Consider the following 6,113-nt stretch of genomic DNA (forward strand, 5'->3'; position numbering starts at 1 on the left):
GCAGCGGGCTACCGCTGCACTGCAAAAGTGGCAGCCTACAGATCCAGTCTAACAAAGAGCTTTTCTGAGCTCTGTGGAAGCTGATCCTCATTTTAGTGTTTCCAACCTGTACTCACAAGGGCTAGAAACTGTTGTTTTAAAAGTGAGCTGAAGAGTCTGTGGAAATATAAGACTACTAGCCACCCACCTCACAAATACTTTCCTACTGGCTAGTGGCCCAAAAGAAAGCAGTATTCCTGCTAGGGGAATAGAAACTTGCACTGTAAATCAACAGATGTTAAGAAGAGCTTCAATGATTAAGTCTGAACTTCAGTTCATTCCTGTCTGCTTTTAAAACCAGCTCCTCGATTCCTGCCCTCCGAACAGGAGGGAGGATCAGCTTTGTGGCTCCTCAAGTTTTCCAGCCTTCCCTTCCCAGCCAGAGTAAGTGGGGGCTATTCAATTTCTTGCCTTGCTCTTCCTGGCTCCCCACGGATGCTGGAATGTAAGGAATAGCTCTAGCACAATGTACTCCAGTTTTACTGCGGCTGCCGGGGCTGAGAGCAGAGGCAATGCAGAACAGTTGCACACAAATTTTGGGCTTTAAAATTTGCTCATCTGTTGCAGCGCTGTAAAGGGTCTTCCTCTCAACATACCAAGGCTTCACTTTTGCCTTCAAGACCAAAGAATGACCACCTTTGAACACTGAAAAGCCACCCTACCCTAACAAAATGAACTTTAAAAGGATGCGGTATTTTAAGATGACAGGTACAGAACATAGCAAGAAGCACTACTGCAAAGTATTTTACCACATTCTGCACCTGCATTTGTTCAATGCGTATTTCAAAAGGTAGCAATACCACATGCAAGACACATGCTCCCTATTTTTGCTTGGTAGCCCATGCTAGCTAATACTGCCCGTCATTTTTCAGCTCTTCAAGCTTTCTGCACAAATAGCAGCTACTGATATCAGTGATTAATATACTGAACTGCAAAGTGAGAGCAGATTCATTTCCACACACTACTGAAAGGTGACTTGTAAAGGAAACAGCTTGCACACATTTTCCTCCCAAACTCAATACACATCAAGAAAAGCTGAGGCTTCAGGTTCTCCTGTAGCAGAGGAATAAAAGATTTAATACTTCAAGACATTCACACACCAAATAATAAAATAAATAAAGTTTTATTTTCATTTCCCTTGAAGACTATGAATAGGTACGGAAGAAGCCATATGTAACACATCAAAAATGGAAGTAGAAGAAATTGAATTAATGGGGAAGTACGGGGGAGGTTTTCTTGGTCTTTTGAGTAAACAGATGGTGGAAGATAGAAACTCTGAAAAAGAAAAAACCCTGTACACTCAGTTATCCCACAAATTAATTCCCCAGTATTATTTACTGGCTTCTCTATGAGGCTAGAGAAATTGATTAACAAATTATTCAAATTAATGACAAATGAGTTGTCATAAGCTTGATAAATTAAACTCCTCTTAAATGCACAATGCACATTTCAACTGTGCAAGCATCTGCAAGGAAAGATGTCTGTGAAGAGAGGTATTTCAAGTAATCTTGAGCTTGTTCCTAAAATGCACTTAACTAGGGAGCAACAGCGGAGAATGTCACAGCACACACAGAGTAAAAACAACCTTTCAAGCTTATAAGTAAAACAGCCTTGAGGTACAAAGACAAACAAACCAAGATTCTGTGCTACAGCTCAAGCTATACTATGGAGAAGAAGAAAAAAAAAAAAAAAAGAGCTTTTCCTTACAAGTCTCTTTGACTCAATGGTGTGGACTGCCTCATGGAGACTCATAGTGGTCTTCAAATGACCGATCTGACTGCATCCTCTTCCAGGCCAAAATACTTGAACCAACCCCTCCAGCAGCATATGAAGCAACACATAAGAAGTGGAAAACCACAAAGCAGCCAAAGCAGGTTTATAGGAACTTTCCTAAACCTATCTTGGGAGGATGGATCAAACCTTTACAGGAATGCACGGTGTGCCCAGAAACTAACAATGAAAACAAGCCTGGGATAAAAGTGTTAATGGCACAAAGAAGCTATCATAAGAAAGATTATTCCCATTCCCTACTGCCTTCTATCCAAAAATGATCACACAAGGAAGAAAGCAATCATCCAAAATCCTCTAAAACTGTCTCTGCTTGTAAGCTTTCAAAGGTCTGAGGAGGTGGTGAAAAAGCACCTCAAGTGCTTGCCAACTGTGAATGGACCCAGCACCATGTTGGCTGCAGCATTTCCCTCCTCAGTGAGGCAACTCCCCTTGTGCTGGTTTTGGCTGGGATAGAGTTAATTTTCCTCATAATGGCTACTATGGGGCTATGTTTTGGATCTGTGCTGAAAAGAGTGTTGGTAAGACAGGGATGTTTTCACTATTGCTGAGCAGGGCTTACACAGAGTCAAGGCCTTTGCTTCTGCTCACCCCACCAGCGAGCAGGCTGGGGGTACACAAGAAGTTGGGAGGGGGCACAGCCGGGACAGCTGACCCCAACTGACCAAAGGCATATGCCAGACCATATGACATCATGCTCAGCATATAAAGCTGGGGGAAGAAAAAGAGGGGGGGAGGGGAGGAGTGGGCATTTAGAGTGATGGTGTTTGTCTTTCCAAGTCACCATCATGCATGATGGAGCCCTGCTGTCCCAGAGATGGCTGAACACTGCCTGCCAATGGCAAGTAGTGAATGAATTCCTTGTTGTACTTTCCTTGCGTGTGCGGCTTTTGCTTTACCTATTAAACTGTCGTTATCTCAAACCACAAGTTTTCTCACTTTTATTCTTCTGATTCTATCCCCCTTCCCATCGAGGGGGAGGGGATGAAGGGGAGTGAGCAAGCAGCTGTATGGTGCTTAGTTGCCAGCTGGGGTTAAACTGTAACACCTGCACCATTGCTAAAGCCATTCCTTAGCAGCACACATAGTACATATCAAAATGTCTCACCAATCACCCTGTCTAGCCAAAATGCCATTAACTCACCTATCTCGCCACTTCTTTACAACTTAGGACTCAGGCACTTGTGATCTTCCTCCCAGCTTTCAGGTTTTGCTTTTCTGCCTACACACTCTCCCGCTGTTCCCATGGGCACTTCCCTGTCAGGCAATTGCTTCCACAGAGAAACTTTCTTCCTGGTTTTGAACAGGGAAGGTATTTGGACACTGGGAATCTCATGAGTCTCAGGGGATTTATACATCCCACAAGCAAGGAGAGGTCTCCTACAGACAAGATGACCCTCACAGAGACCATGGGACTTATGCACCTTTAATACTGCTGCTTTAGTAAATGGCTGTAAGCTAAGAGAGTAACTTAACTGACCCTGCTTCAGTTCAGCGGAGAGACAGACACACGCTAAAGCAGCAGGTACTGCATCAAGCTGGAAAGAAAGATCCATAGATTTATTTCATGTAGGTGAGAAGAAAAACAAGGATACAGCTGGTGCAATCTTACCAATATGGAAGGAAAGCTATTTTAGTTTCAGAAATATTACACGTGTGACCTAATCAGATAGGAATATTTCCTATTCAGGAACAGATGGGTAGGAAGCCTTACTCCATACACATTTCCTTTTCCTCTAAGCCCTTTCTGAATTTAGTTTTTTAAGGTTAGGAATTGCCATCGCACTAGACTGGTTTTCTCCACAACAGGAGTTACACATTTTTATATTTTATGCAGGGAGAAAATTAGAAGAGGCAAAATCCAACTAGAACTTAACCTGACTACTGTCATAAAAGACAATAAAAAATGTTTCTATAAATACATTAGCATCAAAAGGGAGGCTAAGGAGAATCTCCATCCTTTATTGGATGCAAGGGGAAACAGTGACAAAGGATGAGGAAAAGGCTGAGGTACTTAATGCCTTCTTTGCCTCAGCCTTTGATAGTCAGACCACTTGTTCTCCAGGTATCCAGCCTCCTGAGCTGCAAGACAGGGACAGGGAGCAGAGTGAAGCCCCCATAATCCAAGGGGAAATAGTTAGCAACATGCTACACGTCTGTAGGGCCAGATGGGATCCACACAAGGGTACTGAAGGAGCTGGTGGAGGTGCTCACCAGGCCACTTCCCATAATCTATCAGCCATCCTGGCTGACTGGGGAGTTCCCTGTTGACTGGAGGTTAGCAAATGTGACACCCACCTGCAAGAATGGCCGGAAGAAGGGGCGGGGTAATTCCAGCCCTGCCAGTCTGACCTCAGTGCAGGGGAAGGTTACGGAGCAGATCACCTCAAGCACCATCACACAGCATGTACAGGACAACCAGGTGATCAGACCCAGTCAGCATGGGTTTATGAAAGGCAGATCCTGCTTGACCAACTTGATCTCCTTCTATGACAAGGCAACCCACTTAGTGGATGAGGGAAAGGCTGTGGATGTTGTCTACCTGGACTTTAGCAAAGCCTTTGGCACTGTTTCCGACAGCATTCTCCTGGAGAAACTGGCAGCCTATGGCCTGGACAGGCATACTCTTTCCTGGGTAAAAAACTGGCTGGATGGCCGGGCCCAAAGGGTGGTGGTGAATGGAGTTAAATCCAGTTGGTGGCCAGTTACAAGCTGTGTCCCCCAGGGCTCAGTTCTGGGGCCAGTCTTGTTTAATATCTTTATCAATGACCTGGATGAGGGGATCGGGTGCACCCTCAGTAAATCTGCAGATGACACGAAGCTGGGTGGGAGTGTTGATCTGCTTGAGAGTAGGAAGGCTCTGCAGAGAGTTCTGGACAGGCTGGATAGAGGGGCTGTGGCCAACTGTATGAGGTTCAACAAGGCCAAGTGCCGGGTCCTGCACTTGGGTCACAACAACCCCATACAACACCATGGGCTTGGGGAAGAGTGTCTGGAAAGCTGCCTGGCAGAAAAGGACTTGGAGGTGCTGGTCAACAGCCAACTGAATATGAGCCAGCAGTGTGCCCAGGTGGCCAAGGCGGCCAATATCATCTTGGTTTGTATTAGAAATAGTGTGGCCCGCAGGAGCACGGAAGTGATTGTCCCCCTGTGCTCAGCACTGGTGAGGCTGCACCTCAAATATTGTATTCAGTTTTGGGCCCCTCCCAACAGGAAAGATATTGAGGTGCTGGAGTGTGTCCAGAGAAGGGCAATAGAGCTGGTGAGGGGTCTGGAGCACAAGTCCTATGAGGAGCGGCTGAGGAACTGGTGTTGTTCAGCCTGAAGAAGAGGAGGCTGAGGGAAGACCTTATCGCTCTCTACAACTGCCCGAAAGGAGGCTGTAGTGAGGTGGGCGCTGGTCTCTTCTCCCAAGTAACAAGCGATAGGACAAGAGGAAATGGTCTGAAGTTGCACCAGGGAAGGTTTAGCTTGGATGTTAGGAAAAAATTCTTCACTGAAAGGGTTGTCAAGCATTGAACAGGCTGCCCAGGGAAGTGGTGGAGTCCCCATCCCTGGAGGTTATTTGAAAGACATGCAGGTGTGGTGCATAGGGACACAGGTTAGTGGTAGACTTTGCAGTGCTAGGTTACTGACTGGACTTGATCTTAAAGGTCTTTTCCAACCTAAACAATTCTGTAAGTCTATGTACAGCACAGTTCAGCTGCAACAGAATTGCCAGGTTAAAACAAGTAATCTCATCCCTTTGCAAAATTCATCCTTTCTAAGTAGTTTTGCAACCACACTGTACGTAAGAAAAGCTTGGCATAAAGTAGGTGAAGAAGAGAGAAACCTAGACGGAAAGTTTCAATTGGGTAACAGGAGCACAACAGCCACAAATCCCAATAGATCAACTGTTCATCTCACTGGAAATTTTAATTTCAGAAGAGACAGCAGGACTGATCTCACAGCTCACAGTAACTAAAATAGAAACACACCACCCCCACTGCCAAATAATAATCCACAGGCTTTAAAAAAAAGCAGAGAACGTAAAACTTCCAGGGTTTGTTTCTCTCCTAAACTACGAGTAATGGGTTTGCATAGCTTAAGGCAGAGCCTGCGCAGAGAGCCATTGTTCCTTCCCCTAGGCCTTCGGCTTTTCCAAGGGGCATTCCCTCCCCTTCGGTACCCCCGCTACAAGCAATCCTTTATCGGAACCTGCCTGACCGGCAGCCATGGCAACACGGCGGGATTACCAAACCCAAGCCTCTTAGCAGAAACCACGAATCTCCCCTCAAATTTTATTT

At 45.5% G+C, this 6,113-nt stretch overlaps 1 protein-coding gene across 14 annotated transcripts in view; it reads right to left on the bottom strand.

Moving 5' to 3' along the window:
• The window catches only part of ST3GAL6 (ST3 beta-galactoside alpha-2,3-sialyltransferase 6), an 85,445-nt gene that overhangs the window by 44,265 nt on the left and 35,067 nt on the right, over window positions 1-6,113 (bottom strand). The gene's annotated exons all lie outside the window — the stretch shown is intronic.

This window comes from Egretta garzetta, unplaced genomic scaffold (genome assembly GCF_000687185.1).
Source record: "Egretta garzetta isolate BGI_Z169 unplaced genomic scaffold, ASM68718v1 scaffold465, whole genome shotgun sequence".
Lineage (NCBI taxonomy): Eukaryota > Metazoa > Chordata > Aves > Pelecaniformes > Ardeidae > Egretta > Egretta garzetta.